Source organism: Gorilla gorilla, chromosome 11 (genome assembly GCF_029281585.2).
Source record: "Gorilla gorilla gorilla isolate KB3781 chromosome 11, NHGRI_mGorGor1-v2.1_pri, whole genome shotgun sequence".
NCBI classification, from domain to species: Eukaryota; Metazoa; Chordata; class Mammalia; order Primates; family Hominidae; genus Gorilla; species Gorilla gorilla.
The window spans coordinates 25,234,521-25,253,227 of record NC_073235.2 but is presented as its reverse complement, the minus strand read 5'-3'; the positions used below and the strand labels follow the sequence as shown (position 1 = coordinate 25,253,227).

The following is an 18,707-nucleotide window of genomic DNA, read 5'->3' as shown; positions in this document are numbered from 1 at the left end:
CATAATTACAAAAAGGGTAATTTTATAAAATGAAATTAGAGAAACAAATTTCTATGCTAAAGGGATTTGTAGATAAACATAGTCTAGTACGTCCCCAAGATAGATGGAGGTAACAGGCATGGGGTTATGTTGTTGAGTATTTAATTTTAAGCACAGTTAAAAAAAATCCTACAAACATGTAATAATGAACCAAAATATTAAAGTAAAAAAAATTAGGATACTCTCAAACTTCTACTCAACAACATCATGTTCATATTCCAGAATAAGCTAGAATATAGTCTTTGACTTTGAAAAGAAATCTGTGTTGAATTTAGATATCAATATATAGGTAAGCTGTTGTAGACATGCAAATTCAAGGCAAAGACACCTCAACTATGAAAAAAAAAACTATTTTATTTATTAAAACTGATTTGTCCTGAAGAAAACAAAACTAAACTAGCAAATATGCACTTCAAGTTGTGATTAAAAAATAAATTCCGTTCAAAGAAAACTTAGAAATTTGCATATGAAAGAATTTACAGACAACATTTTTTCATTTAAAAATGAAATCAAGTTTATACAACTGTCATATAATACACAGTGTAAATGTTACAGTTCTTAAAATAATAGTCATAAGACGTAAAAATAGTTTAACAATTAATGCTTTAGGCAAAAAAATCTCATTTGACGCCCATAAAACCAGGAGGTGTGGGGGTAGAACAAGTGGGAAGAATTGTAAATGTGCTAATTTCCTCATCTTTTATGAAGGGTAGTCAACAACTGCCATTCCATTTATGAAACTGATACATGCAGAAACATAAGTTTAAAACTTTTCATTAAGGCCAGGCGTGATGGCTCACGCCTGTTATCTGAGCACTTTGGGAGGCCAAGGCGGGCAGATCACCTGAGGTCAGGAGTTCAAGACCAGCCTGGCCAACGTGGTGAAACCCTATCTCTACTAAAAATACACAAATTAGCCAGACGTGGTGGCGGGTGCCTGTAATCCAGCTACTCAGGAGGCTGAGGCAGGAGAATCGCTTGAACCCGGGAGGTGGAGGTTGCAGGAGCCAAGATTGTGTCACTGCACTCCAGCCTGGGCGAGAGAATGAAATTCTGTTTCAAAACAAACAAAAACCTTTTTATTACAAAGCTTATCTAATTTAGTTTTGAAACAAAAATGAACAAGTTGGTAACAGTTGGCAGACTTTGGAGAAATATTGAATTATTTTTCTTTAAGAATCAGTTTGGACAAATGTAATTTCAAAAATTATAGTTTTGATTTATTTATTTATTTTGGATGACGTCAGCTGATAACAGCAAAATACATTATGACTAAATTGCTTCCTTTCCACAGCTGCTTGTGGAACTCCCTTAGTCCTCTTTCCTTCTTGAACAATGATGTATAAGTAAAGATAATATTGTGGACAATATAAGGTAATTACACTTTTTTAATGGCTCTTTTCCATGTTTTGGTGAAGTGTATGACTTTTACCAGTTTTTGCACCTGGCCTCACAGAAGTCTGATCTCATATCATAGACCCTGGAGAGATGTTAAGCAAATATATAAACATTATATGCATGATTTGCCTGCAGTATGGAACTTGACTATTGGATTTTTAATTCAATTCAATGAACTCAAGCATTACATCCTTGTCATTTCATTAAAGTCTCAGAAAGTGATTGTGCTTTAAACTTTCACTTTTATTTGCTGGCTTTGTTCAATGACTCACCCTCATCTTTCTCTACATGCATCCCAACTGCAGTTCTACTTTCTTTCCTGGTAATCCCTAGATTTTGGTCCATGAATTTAAGCTCTGTGTGATTCTTTTAGTCCTGGAGACTACACTTTCATAAGGGCTGACTTATGAAAGAGCAAAAAACAAACAAACAAACAAACAAACAAACCCTCAATTCCCACCAAAAACAAAGAAAATATTAACGAAAGAAAGAAAGAAAGAGATGGAGAGAAGTCAGGAAGGAAGGAAAAAAGGGAAAAGGAAGAAAGAAAGGAAAGAAGGAAGAATAAAAGGAAAAAGGAAGGAAGGAGAAAAAAAGGAAAAAAGAGAACAGAGGAGAAGAAAGGAAGGAGGAAAGAAGAGAAGGAAAAAAGGAGGGAAGAAAGACAGGAAAGAAAGAAGAAAGGGAGGGAAGAAAGAAAAGGAAGATAAATGGAAGGAAAGAAGGCAGGGAGGAATGAAGAAAAGAGAAAAGGAAGAAAGGAAAATACACTAATGATATTTGTCATCTTTTTATGTACATTTGGGCTATTTGCATTTGGAAACATGTATATTCAAGTCGTTGTCAATTATTATTTGTCCTTTTATGTTAGGTTGTAAGAGTTCTTTATGTATTCTGGATACTAGAACTACCTTAGCCTGTTAGGCTGCTATAACAAAATACCATACACTGGTCAGCTTAAATAAGAAATATTTTTCTCACTTCCAGTATTGGAAGGTCCAAGATCAAAGTGCTGGCAGATTTGGTATCCGATGAGGGTCCCCTTTGATTACAGACAGTAACTTTCTTGCTCTGTCCTTACATGATAAAGAGACAGAGGGCTCTGATTTATTTCTTTTCTTGTAAGGGTGCTGATCTCACCAACAGGGTTTCACCTGACTTCATCTAAACCTGACTAACTCCCAAAGGTCCTACTTCCAAATACTGTTGGGATCAGAGATTCAGACTTTAACATTTTAACATATGGAATTTAAGGGGACAAAAACATTCAGTAAGACTTTATTAAATATATGATTAACAAATATTTTCTCTCACTTTTAGATTTTGTTACAAAAAAATCTTGCAGAACTCACAGGCCCTCAGTCCACTTTGGGGAGCTGCCTGAAGTTGACATGGATGCATTGCTCCAGAGTAAAGCCCACATTATGCACCCCACTACCCTTTGTGGAACAAAGCAGCTACATCATGGTATCATCTTGAAACCAGAGTCACTGTTAGAGGGCTCCCTGCTCTGGGGGCCAGTTGCCATTGTGTCTCTTCATCCCTGAGTGCTCACCATTATTTCATCATGCTCACACAGGTGGCTGCAGTGCCATGACACTGACTTCTTGGAGCCTAAGCTCAGATAAATGTCTGTGACTCTGGTGCCTGAGCGCACGCAATACTATGCCCACAGGAACAAGTGGTTCTTCACAGTGTTGAGGCCAACCCTGGGCTGGCTGAACCAAAATGAGCAAGCATCCCCGTCCTGAAAATCAGCCCAGTAACTCTATCTCTGGCAAGCCTGCCCCTCAGCCAAATGAACTGCCATGCATGTGCAACCCCAGCTGGAGAACTATGCCAGTGGTCTGCACCAAGCCCACTCTAGAGCCATCTGAACTGCCATGCATGTACACCTCCAGCTTGAGAACCAAACTGGCACCTTATACCCAATGAGACTATGCCACAGACACAATTAACTCCTGTAATCTAGGCCAATGAGGCATTCACAGACATTGCTGTTGTGTATTATAGGTGAAGAAACGGCATGTAGGTTACATTGCTACATTCACCAAAGCCAAAGTCAGTGTGCCACACCCAACAGACACCCTGGGATTCATCTACAGAAAACAAACAAACAAACAAACAAAAACTTCTTTGCCTACAAAAGCTGCTTCAGGCAGCTACCCAAAGTGGACTGAGGACCTGTTTGGACTGCAGGATTTTTTTTTGTAACAAAATCTAAAAAATGGGAGAAAATATTTGTTAATCATATATTTGATAAAGGTCTTGCTGAAGAGACAATTGTTGGGTGAGATATGAGCATCCAGATGAAGGATGCTCAAAGATCCATGAATGCATACAACTCACAAAGGTCCTGATGTAGGCACATTATAAGCAAATAGTCAAAAGTCAAAGACAAGGAGAGAATTCTTAAAGTAGCAAAAGTGTCAAGTCACATATAAGAAAAGACTATAAGAATATTAGACTATCAGAATATTTTTTAGGCTGTAAGAATACTTATCAGCAGCTAATTCTCAGGATGATAATTCCTGTAATGAAAACATGTGAAAGTAAAAAACCCACTAGTAGAGCTAAACTTATGATCAAACAGGATACTTCAGTACCATAATCATGCTATGTAAATCTTTCAAACCTCTACCATAGAGGTTACAAGTCAGAATGGTCAAAAATGATTAGAGCTACAATCAGTTGCTAAGAAACACACTATACATAAAGATGTAAATTTAGAATGACAAATATAAATTATGAGGGCAGGATAAAAGTCTAAAACATTTTCATTTCACCAAAATTAAGTTATTATTGGATTACATAAGTCTATTATAACTACAGGTTTCTTTATGTTAGCTTGTCAGTAACTACAAAGAAAGAAATTGCAGCATATACAATGATGAGAAAGAGAAAGGAATAAAAGTTTAGCAACACGGAAAAATACCAAACCACAAAGCTAAACAATAATAAACAATTAGAGAGGAAGAAAATACCAAAAGATCTATTTAAAAAATCCCAGGAAACAATTAGCAAAATGGCAGTAGTAAGTCCTTACCTATCAATAATAACCTTAAATGTAAGTGGATTAAATTATCCAGTCAAAAGATGTAAACTGGCTGGATGGGTAAAAAAACCCAAGCCCTCCTGAAAAAAATGAAACCCAATTATATGCTGCCTATATGTACAAGAAGCACATGTAGTATATTCTCTCTACAATTATATATAGTATATTCTCTCTACAAGAGAATCACTTCACTGGTAAGCACCGCACAGACTGAAAGTGAAGAGATGGAAAAGATATTCCATGAAAACAAAGACCAAAAGTGAGCAGCAGTAGCTAGATTTATATGAAATAAAATAGATTTTGGGTCAAAAACTGTAAAAAGAGACAAAGAAACTCACTGCATAAAGATAAGTGGATTTATTCAGCAAGATAATATAACATTTGTAAATAGATATCCACACAACACCAGAACAGCCAACTATATAAAGCAAATGTTATTAGATTTAAAGGGAGTGATGAACCTCAATATAATGATAATAGGGGATTTCAACACCCCATTTTCAACAATGGACAGATCATCTAGACAGGAAATCAACAAAGAAACATCAAACTTAAACTGCCCTCTGCACCAAATGGGCCTAATTGACATTTACAGAACAATCTATCCAACAGCTATAGAATACACATTCTTCTCAACTAACATAGTACATTATCCAGGATAGATTATATACTAAGCCAAAAGAAAGTCTTTACAGAGTCAAGGAGATAAAGATTACATCAAGTATTTTCTGACCTCAATGGTATAAAATTAGAAATCAATAACAGAAGAAACTTCAGAAATTTTACAATACATAGAAATTAAACAACATTCTACTGAAAACCCATGGTTCAGTAAAGAAATTAAAAGAGAAATTCAAGTTTCTTGAGACAAACACAGATGAAAAAACAATATACCAACCAAACTTACAGAGTACAGCAAAAAAAAGTTGTAAGAGGAAAGGTATAGCAATAAACACCTATATCAAAAAAGTAGAAAGATCACAAATAAAATATTTAGCATAATTACTCAAGGAACTACAAAACTAAAAGCAGATCAAATACAAAATTAATAAAAGAAAAGAAACTGTAAAGATCAGAGAACAAATGAAATCGAGACTAAAAAGCAGTACAAAATATTAACAAGAGTTAGTTTAAAAAAATAAACAAAATGGAAAAAACCTTTAGTTAGAAGACGAAAAAAACAGAAATGACTCAAATGAAATCAAGGAAGAAAAAGGTAACATTAAAACTCTTACCACAGAAATACAAAAAATCATAATAGAATATTATGAACAATTACTCTCTGAAAAATTGGAAACCCTAAAAGAAATGGATAAATTCCTGGACACATACAACCTACCATGATGGACTTATGAAAAAATAGAAAATGCAGATCTGAAGAAACCACCAAGTCCAACATTACGATGCTATCAAAATTAGACAAGGATACAAGAAGAAAACATAAATGCAAAAATTCTCAAAATAAATATGAGTAAAATGAATTCAACAACACATTAAAAAGATCATTCGCTTATTGTCAAGTGAGATTTATTCCAGAAATGTAAGGTCGGCTTAACATATGCAAATTAACAAATGTGATACATCACATTAACAGAATGAAGGATAAAAACTTATGATCATGTCAATAGAAGCGGAGAAAGCACTTTTCAAAATTCAACATTCTTTTATAACAAAAGCTCTCAACAAATTAGGTATAGAAACTATGTACCTCAACACAATAAAGATCATATATGAGAAAACCTCAGGTAATATTATATGAAATGGTAAAAAGTTGTAAGCCTTTCCTCTAAGGTCTGAAACAAGACAAGGATGCCTACTTTCATCAACTCTATTCAACACAATACCAGAAGTCGTAGACAGAAAAATTAGGCCAGAGGAAGAAATAAAGGGCATCCAAGCTGGAAAGGAATAAGTCAAATTATTCTCTCTCTCTCTTTTTTTTTTTTTTTGCAGATGATATAATCTTATATTTAGAAGCACCCAAAGACTCCACAAAAATTTCTTAGCTAATAAATTTATTCAGTGAAATTGCAGGATACAAATCAACACACAACATCAGTAGAATTTTTATAAACTAACAGTGATCAATCTAGAAAAAAATGAAAAAAAATCCAATAGTTACAAAAGAAAAAAGATACCTAGAAATAAATTTAACCAAGGAAGTGAAAGATCTCTACATGAAAACTGCAGAACATTGATAAAAGAAACTGAAGAGGAAACACATAGTAAAAAAATCCTTTGTTTATGAATTAGAAGTATTAATATTGTTAAAATGTCCATACCAGCCAAAGTGATTTATATGTTCAATACCATGTCTATCAACTACTAATGACATTCCTCACAGAAATATATTTTTTAAACTCTTAAAATGCACATGGAACTAAAAAAGACCCTGAATAATCAAAATAATCTTGTGTTGTTGTTTTTTTAAAAAGACAAACATACAAAAACAAAGCTTGAACCATTGCACTACCTGATTTCAAAATATACTACAAAGCTATGGCAACCAAACAGCCTGGTATCGATATAGAAACAGACTCATAGATCAACAGAACAAAACAGCCCAGAAATAAATCCACACATCTACTACCAACTGACTTTCATTTTTCAAATTGTAAATGTATTTTATTTTGTAAGCAACAATCAAAATATATTGTACTACTGATTTTTTTCAAATATTAAATGGGATATTAACAAAATATGTTCACTTTTATGAATTATTGTATAACTTTAGAACCTGCAAAGACCCTAACTAAAGAAACAAAAGTAATTGCATAGGTGAGACTGAAGGTTACAGTGCTACAAATGATGCCAAATGTCTTACATTTAACCAATTACATCTTCAGAGATCCCTTAACTTTGAGCATTAGGAACAACAGAGAAATGTATACTGAAAGCATCACTAATAAATTTTTTGTTGCTTCACTTAAACACAACAGTATTCAACATAGCTGCTAAACAATATTTGAAGTCATGACTAAATCCACTTGTTCCTCCAAGTGACATTAGTGTTCTGCTAGCCAACACTCTATTGCCAGCTGTTTAGGTGTCATCTCATCTTCTTCATCTACAGCCTTTTTGTAATTCTTGGCCAATTCCAGCATTTATTTTAATACTAAATCATTGTATTTACAATGTTCATTGTAATCCCGAAGTGTCAAACCTTCCATTCAACTCTTCTGATGCAAATTTAGCAACATCTTCTATTCCAGCTTATTTTTCTGATAGTTAACAGTAATAGAGTAATAATGTATGTTTCATCCATCAATTAATGCCTGGATAGATGGCTTGTTTAAGTGACTCATATTTGAAGTTGTTAGTCTTGGTTCATGTACCAAGACCATCATATTAGCATTGATTAACCTGAAGGCATCACTAACAACCTTCCCTTTTACACTCCGAATGGAATCCACAACCACCGTCAAAGCTCCCTCTGACAAGCCTTCAAAACTCGGCTGAGTACTGATATCCACCCCAGAAACCCCAGCAACCAAGCCAAGTGACTGTGATGCCAACCAGTAACCATCTCAGGCTTTCCTATCTGATTCAATATATTCACTGTTTTAGCTTCGAACATTAGATCAAATGCCTCCACACTGACACCTGTGGCATAGCCAACACGTCAGTCACTCTGATGGTATAATAATCAACAAATTCTCCAAGCTTCAGACCCGTAACTTCCATGGAACTCCAGCATCTCCGTGCTTTAACATTTTTAACAGTGCCAGGGAAGAAATACAGACTTTTTCTGCTGTTTCCACTGCAGGAGCATCTGTAGGTGGCCACAACCCAGTCCAGGCATATCTTCTCCGAGTCTAAGAAGTCTGCCTATACTTCTGATCAGTAACTACAATTATTAAGGCATTGAGCTTAAATTTCTTGTTTGACAAATTTCTTTTTTTTTTCTTTTCTTTTTTTTTTTTTGAGACGGAGTCTTGCTCTGTCTCCCAGGCTGGAGTGCAGTGGCGCGATCTCGGCTCATTGCAACCTCCGCCTCCCGGGTTCACGCCATTCTCCTTCCTCAGCCTCCCGAGTAGCTGGGACCACAGGCGCCCACCATCACGCCCACCTAATTTTTTGTATTTTTAGTAGAGATGGGGTTTCACTGTTTTAGCCAGGATGGTCTCAATCTCCTGACCTCGTGATCCGCCCACCTCGGCCTCCCAAAGTGCTGGGATTACAGGCGTGAGCCACCGCGCCCGGCCGACAAATTTCTTCTTAACGAAAGCTCTTGCTAATTCTGGCAGGTGTAATTTTCCTGTGTGATGTGACTCTCCAGAAGGCCAACAGGTGAGCAACGCCGCAGTCCGGACCTTTGTCTTGCCTCTGCGGTGAAGCGAAGACAGAGGCAGCAGCTGCAGTGGCTGAGACTTAACCTAGTTCATGTTCCACAAACCAGAGATGAATCAGCCCAATTCCATTCAAAAGAGTTGCCTGGGTCGCCTTGATTTTTTATATATCATATCAATAAACATCATATAAGCAAATCAACATGTCTACTCAGAATACTCTGTCTACATTCTAGCTTTTCATTGGACTCTGGGCAGATTATTTAGATTACCTTTAATGGTTTAATATTTTAAGTAAAAAATTTTAAAATATATTTTATTCAGAATTTTTATTGTTTTTTTACTAGAAGGTTTTATACAAATAACCTGACATGACTTACAACTAGAAATTGCTTTAAAAGTAATACTATGATAGAATTTATTATATTTGCATCTTAATATCACAAAGGTAATTTCAAATGGAAACTTTCAGGTCTTACTTATTCTTTCTTATATGAGCATAATAATGTATTATTTGGATTATTAGTGTATATTTAATTGGTGGAGTATTAATGGGGAACTCCAAACTATTTGGAAAGGTTTAGCAATCTAAGTAATTTAAGCAAACAGAAAATAAAAAAAACAAACTTGTATAATATATAGAACATTAATTAGAAAATTACATATTAGCATTATGATAAAGGTGTACCACAACAGCCAGCCCTCCTCCCCCACCAAAAAAAAATCACTGTTAATTGTAAATTTAACAGAAATGTTTAAAGGGTAACTTTTATATAACCAGTAAATATTCTCATTACATAGTCAGAAATTTCGAACAACATTTTACAATTTCTCTAGACATAACTTTTCTATAATCATTTAATATCCTTTTTACATACTCAAAATAATTTCCCTGAACATATGGAAATTTTGCTTTTGATGGCCACAAAGCTAGCAGGAATCACAAGTTAAACACTTTTAGTCAGTAAAAAATCCTTCTCACATTAGGCTAAAGGCACAAAGGAACTGTAATGTAAGGGTGACGATAAACCAGATCTAAAATTTCCAACTACCACATCACAAAGAACAGGAAGAATAAATATTGTGGCTCAGAATTGCACGGCTGTCCTGAGGTGCTATAGCTAAAACCTGATCAAATGCCTAAAACTAAAGGAAATAAAACAAATAAGCAACAACAAAAATTACAAAAAATCCACAGGATGTAAATTTAGTTTAAGAAATTAGCTTGAATATTTCTGCAAGGACCAAGAAACTATAAAATGTTACCAAATAGATTTGAAAGAAGAATCAAATATGTGCTCTAAAAATTGCAATAGCCAATATTAAAAACATAATGTACGGGTTGACTAGTAGCTAAAGAACACTTAAGAAAGAATCCGTGATGATAAATCAAAACAATCTTCCAGAATTCAGAAAAGACAATAGAAAGATGGGAGAAAAAACATGGAGGAAGAAGTGATTAAATGATTGGAAGAGACCGAGAGTGGGTCAGAAGCAATACTGAAAATACTTGATGAAAATGAGGCGCATCTAACTGGGGAGACAGCAGAACAATAATGACAAAGAAAATCTTAATAGGAGCCAGAGATAAAAAGACACGTTCACTTTCATGTAATGATAGGATAGCAATATTAATAGAAGCTGGAAAATAATAGAAAAATAGTTTTATTATCTTACGAGGACTTCCAGTGTAGAATTTTATACCCAGGGAAAACAGTCTTTTGAGAAATAACAAGTTAAAGACAATTTCTAGCCAACAAAACTAAAGAATTTGATAACAGAATAACTTTATTAAAAGAAAATTTCAAGAAAGCACTTTAAGAAGAAGGAATGCCCTACAAAGGACATGAACTCATCATTTTTTATGGCTGCATAGTATTCCACAGTGTATATGTGCCACATTTTCTTAATCCAGTCTATCATTATTGGACATTTGGGTTGGTTCCAAGTCTTTGCTATTGTAAATAGTGCCACAATAAACATATGTGTACATGCGTCTTTATAGCAGCATGATTTATAATCCTTTGGGTATATACCCAGTAATGGGATTGCTGGGTCAAATAACAATTAAAAGAAAAAAGAAGAAGGAATGCAATCCCAAATAGAAGATATACTAAACATACAGAAAGAAATATTCAAGAAAAGGCTAAATCTATTATTAAAATTTAACATTCATCAGGGGTATTGCCCGAAGTTTTCTTTTTTGTTATGCCCTTTCTTGGTTTTGGTATCAGGATGATACTGACTTCATAGAATGAGTTAGGGAGAATTCCCTCCTTCTCAATCCTTTAGAATAGTTTCAGTAGGATTGATACCAATTATTCTTTCAATGTCTGGTAGAATTTGGTTGTAAATCTACCTCGCCCTGGACTTTTTTGTGTTGGCAGTTTTTTTAAAAAAAAATTACTTATTCAATCTTCATGCTTGTTATTGGTGTGTTTAGGATTTCTGTTTCTTCCTGATTCAAGCAAGGAAGGTTGTATGAATTTTGTCCATTTCCTGGCCGGGCGCGGTGGCTCACGCCTGTAATCCCAGCACTTTGGGAGGCCGAGGCAGTCGGATCACGAGGTCAGGAGATCTAGACCATCCTAGCTAACACGGTGAAACGCTGTCGCTACTAAAAACACAAAAAATTAGCTGGGCGTGATGGTGGGCGCCTGTGGTCCCAGCTACTCGGGAGGCTGAGGCGGGAGAATCACTTGAACCCAGGAGGCAGAGCTTGCAGTGAGCCGAGATCGCGCCACTGCACTCCAGCCTGGGTGACAGAGCAATACTCCATCTAAAATAAATTTGTCCATTTCCTTTAGATTTTCTAGTTTGTGTGTGTAGAGGTATTCATAGTAGTCTTGACTGATCTTTTGTATTTCTGTGGTGTTAGTTGTAATGTTTCCATTTTCATTTCTAATTGAGCTTATCAAACAAATTTTTAAAAGAAGATGTCATCTACAATAGCATCTGAAATATCATGTACCTAAATTCACTCTAATATAAGATATGCAATGCATTGCCTTGTATTGAAAATATGAATGTAATTAAAATAAAATGAATGAAACCCTATTGAGGCATTATAGGTTATCTAAAATATAATAAATAAAAAGATTTACAAGTTCGGCTAGGCACGGTGGTTCATGCCTGTAATCCCAGCACTTTGGGAGGCTGAGGTGGGCGGATTGCCCGAGGTCAGGAGTTCGTGACCAGTCTGGCCAACATGGTGAAACCATGTCTCTATTAAAAATACAAAAAAAAAAAAAAATAGCAGGGCGTGGTGGCATGCACCTGTAATCCCAACTACTCTGGAGGCTGAGACAGGAGAATTGCTTGAATCAGGGAGGTGGAGCTTGCCGTGAGCCGAGATTGCGCCACTGCACTCCAGCCTGGGATACAGAGTGAGGCTCCATCTCTAAAAACAAACAAACAAAACAAAAACAAACAAACAAACAAAAAGGACTTACGAATTCATCGATTACAGGACTCAATATGGTGAGTGTTAGCTCTCCTAAGATTTATTTATAGATTCAGTGTAATTACAATAACTTGTCAAGTCAGGTTTATGTCAAAGTGCAAAGGGATACAACCCAGACACATTTGAAGATGTAGAATAAACAGGTTATGTGCCATCCTAGATTACAAGAATTATGTTAAAACTATAGTATTTGAGATGATTTGCCATTGGTTCGGATATTTAAAAAAATACTAATGGCACAAGAAAGGAGCTTACATGGAACCACATAATTAATGAGAACTTTGTTAATGAGATATATGGCACTGGCAGTTACTAAGAAAAGGACAGAGAAGCTTTTCTATTAATATTGATAGGTATTTGTCTATGCTTATTTGCCTGTTAAATAGGATCTGAAGTTCATACCAATACACAAAACTCAAGTCCAGGCACACTGTAGAGGTAAGGTGACAAAAAAGCTATAAAATAAAAAGGAAATATAGGAGAATATCTTCATCACTATTACATAGGGAATAATTTCTTTAAAGAAAAACAAAAGCAGTAAGTTATCACAAGTGATAATAAATTCAGCCACATCAAAACTAAAAAGTTAATTTTATCAAAGAACATCCTAGAGTAAAAAGTAGTCAATTCACAATATTCTACGTATGTATATAAATATATATGTATGTATGCATATTGATATAATGACAGACTAGAATTCATTATATGAATAATACAAAGAAATCACTAAGAATAAGACAGATATTTTAATAGAGAAAGTGGGCAAAGGACATGTACAACATTTTGAAAGCAAGAGGTAAAAATGGCCAAAGGCTGTATTGAAAGGAGGCCAAACACAGTAAATGAGGAATTATGTAGAAAGGAAAATGGTTAGAATTTTAGGAGACTGAATTTTATTTTATAGAATCTGTAAAAAATAAACTTCTGCATAAGAAATTAGGCACAATTTCAAAAAGATGATAAATGTCATAAATTATATTCAAAACCAGAAAAAAATACATACATGATATGCTTAAGATTTTTGTCCCCACTCAAATCTCATTCTGAATTTTAATCTCTAGGTGTTGTAGGAGGGACTTGGTGGGGGGTGACTGGATCATGGGAGCGGTTTCCCCCATGCTGTTCTCATGACAGTGAGTCAGTTCTCGAGATCTGATGGTTTTATAAGGCAATTTTCCATGCCCTTTCTCACTCTCTCACCTGCCACCATGTAAAAAGTACCTTTCCCTTCTGCCATGATTGTCAGTTTCCTGAGGCCTACCCATCCATGTGGAACTGTGAGTCAATTAAACCTCTTTCCTTTATAAATTACCCAGTCTTGTACCAATACAGTGTGTGTGTGTTTGTATGAACCAACTGCCTGACACACAAATTGTATACTATTTTTTTCTACATGTTTTGGCTACATGCTTTTGATAGACTCTTCATATGACATGGATTTTGAAATATTTTTCTGTAGGTTATAAAGATGATTCTATGTTTTCTGTGGCATTATTGATAAGCATTTTAGTTGATAATTTGAAACCGTTTCTTTCAGTTTCATAATTGTTATTGATAATATTATGTCCCAATTGAGAGATCTCTATTAAGTTTGTTTGATACATCAGCTATAAGGCTTAACGAGATCTTAAACGCACTTGCTGAGGAACATTTTCTTCTACCAGTTGCTAATTGATGCCCTCAGGGTAGCGCACTATAAAATATTTTCTAATGTCAATATTCCAAGTCAAATTAGCAAGGTAGTTATTTTTTCTCAATGTTTATGTGATTCAATATTTTTATTAATTATTTAATCAAGTAACCAAAAGACTTATTTATTACTTCTACTGAGAATTCAACTCTTTTATTTATTTGAATGTACTGGTTAAATTCAAGATGGTCTCAAAGCTATCTCTTAATGAATCATGACTTTTGGTATAATCTGTACAAAAATTGGTGTTACAATGTGCTTTTTGATATCAGAAAAATATATACATATTGATTTAAACACCCATATTCATTATTTTATTTTTTGTTTATATTCAACATTCTATTATTTCTCTTTTTAATCTTCAGTTAACTTATTTTTCTGAAATTATTCTTTATACACTTTAAAACACATGTAACTCCTACTGTCGGCTGTTTAGTACATGCACGTGGTAAAACCTTTGACCCAGTGTCCTCATGATGACCCAGCGTCTACATGATGTGGTATGGAGTAAATCAGTACAAAATATTCCTGAAAGTCATTTCTTACACATAGACTGCTAGCAATCACCTAATCCATACATAACAGTGATGGTCATCAACATGAAGCATTTCCATTGAGCATGGAAACTCAAACTTCATTAGCTTCAAAGAATATCTGCCCCAAAGGAAGTAAAATAAAACCACAATAAGATACACCAAATTTGCAATAATTAAATTTTCATAGCAAAGGAAATTCTCGTACACTATTGGGAGTGCAAGCTAGTAAAAAAAAAAAAAAACAGAGAATGAAATTTGATTGCTTAGTGATCTTGAAGATAATCTCTTGACTTATTGAGACAGTCAGGTGGGAAGGGCTCCCTGGCAGAGCCTCCAAATGACCTGTGCATTGACAGGAGTGCACACTGGGGTGGAGCCACAGAAGTTCACTCTGTTCTCAGCCTGGAGGAACCTGGCCCCTTCTCTTCCTGGGTGGAATCTGGAATTCAATCTGTGAGGCCGGAAGCCCATGCGCAGGAAGCACACTTTCTTGCATCGCTAAGAGTCTCTGTTTCCCCTTTTCTTCTTTTTCACCCAATAAAACCCTGCCCTAGATCACCCTTCAAATCGTCTGCAAGCTTACATTTTGTTGGCCCTGTGACAAGGACCCTGTCTTTAGCTGAACTAAGGAAAAGTCCCGCAACATTGTGACTCAGTAATTCCAAATTTTAAGCCTCATGATAACTAAATATATGGTCAGCAAAATACTCATAAAATAATGCTTTTGGAAACATTGCTTGTAAAATCAACACAAAAAGTCATATATATCATCTGCCAAATGTCTATCCACAATGAATATATATAATAAATTGTGAAATAGCACATAGAGGAAAATAATGAACTAAAGCAATACACAACGGCATGGATAAGGTTCACAAACTAATGTTGAGCAAAAGGAGCAAGTTGAAATTGCCTACGCATAGTGATTCCATTTAAGTACATCTCAAAAGCAAGCAAAACGAACTTGTATTGGTTAGGAATGCATTTACAGATACAAACATGAAGCAAACAAAAAACTTAGTACCACATTTTATTTCAGGATTGTAATTTCCTCGGTTGGATTTGAGGGAGAGGTTTATGATTAGAGAAAGGCATATTGGGTGAGGAGATTCCAGGGTTCTGGCAATGTTCTGTTTCTTTATCTAGATGTAAATTGGTGTTTGCTTTATGGATATCTGTTTAAATTTACATATACATTTTATGTACTTTTTGGTAAGTATATTTCACATTAAAAGTAAGGTAAAAATACACTCTGGGTATATGCTGATCCTATCAACTGCTTTTTTTGACCTCGTCCATCTATTTTTCATCTCACCAGCCCTTTGTTTAATAGGAAACTAAAAATTAATATACTTAAATTTCAACTGCTATTTCTCTCGATATACTCTCCTTCCCCCAGCCTGCCCTATCTCAATTAAAGACAATAATAATTCAGATCTCTGGCTCAAGTATACAGAGTCATCTGTGATTATTCTGTTTTATTCATAGGCCACTTTCAATGTGCGAGAAAATCCTTTTGGCTTTGCCTTAAAAATCTATCCTGAATCTGACCACCACCTGTCATCTCACTGTTAACTTCCCTAAGTCACTCTCACTTAGCCTTTTGTGATAGAATTCTTTCCAGAGAGTAGAAACAGTGCATTTGTATTTCTTCATTCACTTCTTTAAATATTCCTTCATCTTCTTGCTCTCCTTCATACTTCCTTCTCTTGAAGACACCACATCTCCTTTAGCCCTCGCAAAACTTCGCCGTTCTCTCTCTCTAACTTCTTCTACCACTGGCCTAGTGAAAGAGCAGGTGCCCTTCTTAATATTTACACTGAATCTAAATCACTCTACCCCCTTTTCTTCTAAAAAACAAAACAAAACAAAACAAACAAACAAAAAAACACTCAGTTTTGAATTGACAGGAGACTCTGCCAGTCAGTACTCCACATTTATTTAAATATCGAGGTTCATTAAGATTCTAACTCCTGGATGGCTGGGACTTTCTCCAACTAACACTGTGCAGATTCTTGGTGGTTTCACTGTTCTTCACAACCTAGCCCCACTTCATCTCCCCCACTTCCCTTCTTAATAGTTTAAATCTTATGGTCAGCTATCACAGTCTCTTTCCTACAATGTTAGCTCCTGTCTAGTCTTCTTCCAGTCACAGAATTTCAATTCTGGTTAAATCTAGTTCAAATCTTAGTGTTCCACATGATCGTCTGCATGGATCTGAAGAAAAACTCATGGTGATTCTAAATGATTTTATCTTAAGCTCACGCTAACTACCACCAAGTGGTCTCTTCATTCTGACTCCATTGTCCTGATCTCCTATAGTTTCCAGCCTTTCAGATGATTATTTAATTATTGCTTTCTTTTCAGTCCCCCAGAACCTCCTCTCAGTATCTTCACTATTAGTCATTGACCTTATTCCTTATTTCAGTGAGAAAACAGAAGCAATAAGAAGGTAACCATGATACCTCTTCCCTACATATAGACACCAATATGAATCTGGAACTATAAAATCTATATTCCCTTCTGTTCATATGGATGAATTGTCCTTGCTCCTAATTCAGTACTTTTTTCATACATTACTTGTAAACTTCAATATCCACTTTTGTAAAGTACCTTTTTAAGTATATTGACCGTATTTCATTATATCTTTTTCTTGATGTATAGACATGCTTTATACATTTTGTATATAAACTTTGTCTTTATAGTCTTTCTGACGTATGTATTGAACTTCACATCACGGTCTTTTTGAATAGACAGGATTTCTTAAATTTGATGTAAAAGTAATATCTAGATTCTCATAAGTTATGATCCATACTTTTTGTATCCTATTTTAGAAATTGTTATTGTTTTGCCTTTTATAGGTAGTTCTACAATCCACCTCAAATTAAATTTGGGGAATGTCTGAGGTCAGTCTAAGTTTCATATTTCGCCCGTACAAATCTGGTTGCCTCAGTATCTTTTCTCTTTTCCTTTCTTTTCTCTCTCTGTCTCTCCTTTGATTGCTATTTTTACTGTTCTGCAAAGGCATCTACATCGTTATGTGTCTACTTAGGTATAGGTCTGTTTCTAGTCTCTTTATTCTGTTTCATTGGCCTAGTTGTCTAACTTGTGCCAATGCCATTTTGTCTTAGTGTAGCCTTATGAGAAATATTCATATTTGATAGAACAAATTCTTCCTTCTCAATCTTCTTCGTGAATATATTGGCTATTCTTGTCACTTTGCACTCCTATATTGTTCTAGATCCACTCTCTATCTTTGATCATGCTGCTCTTTGTCTTGAGAAACTGATTTCTATGGAATACAGCAAAAGCTCCCGTGCTGTTTAACTTCTGGTTGGGTTTAACCAGTTGGAGGGGCAGCAGAGTAGAATGCAGCAGAGCAGAACATAGGTAGTAAGTAAGATTTGGGTCCTTTTTCCCCATGTTTAGTGATTTGGCTGCCTCCCCCTGCTTATGGCCTCACTTCCAATATACAACTCTCTTGTATAATTGCCCACTCAGGCATTCAGTAAGTTTCTTCCCTTTGCCCTTTCAGGAAAGCTTATTGGAGATGTAACCACAGCAACAACATCTAACACAAAAGTCACAGTCTCAGCTTTATATCTGGTACTAGAAACACATAACTAAATTAATTAACATTTAAGTCTTATCATGTTTTGCCCTTCAGGATAGTCAATCCATTCAAAATTGACTATCTTCATCCATTCATTCATTGAAGGCTGTCTGCTTTTTCCTATGATTCATGCTTTTTGTGGTCTTGTTTAAAAGAATTTTATTGTTTTGCTTTTTAAATTTAGACCTACAGTCTACCTAAAATTGATTTGGGGAATGATATGGGATAGGAATCAATTTTTATTTGTTTTATATTATACCTAATGGTTCCAACACCATTTACTGAAAAGATGGTCCTTTTTTTCTGCTCTTAATTCCATATGTCTCATACCTTGTTTACACATGTCTACATTTATTACCCTAGGTGAAATAGAAAATCATAGAGGAATTTTGGCTATTTATAACTAGGTGATGTGAAGTTTCAGGACAAGCCGAAAGATATAGAAGCAGGACCTATATGAGCAAACAGGCAAAAAAAAATTAAATTAAGGAATTGTAAGTATGTCCATAACATAGATGTCTGGTGCCAATTATTTCAAAATGAGGTTGAAGTAGAAAAGCTTGTGGGGGATTTCATTTGCAGGTTCCTGATCAAACCAATCTATACTTTACTATAGACCAGTAT

General features: G+C 35.1%; 1 pseudogene; it reads right to left on the bottom strand.

Annotated features, from left to right (window-relative positions):
- Positions 1-7,414: 7,414 nt before the first annotated feature.
- On the bottom strand, positions 7,415-17,893 carry LOC101142208 (26S proteasome non-ATPase regulatory subunit 14-like; annotated as a pseudogene).
- Between the last annotated feature and the right edge of the window lie 814 nt (positions 17,894-18,707).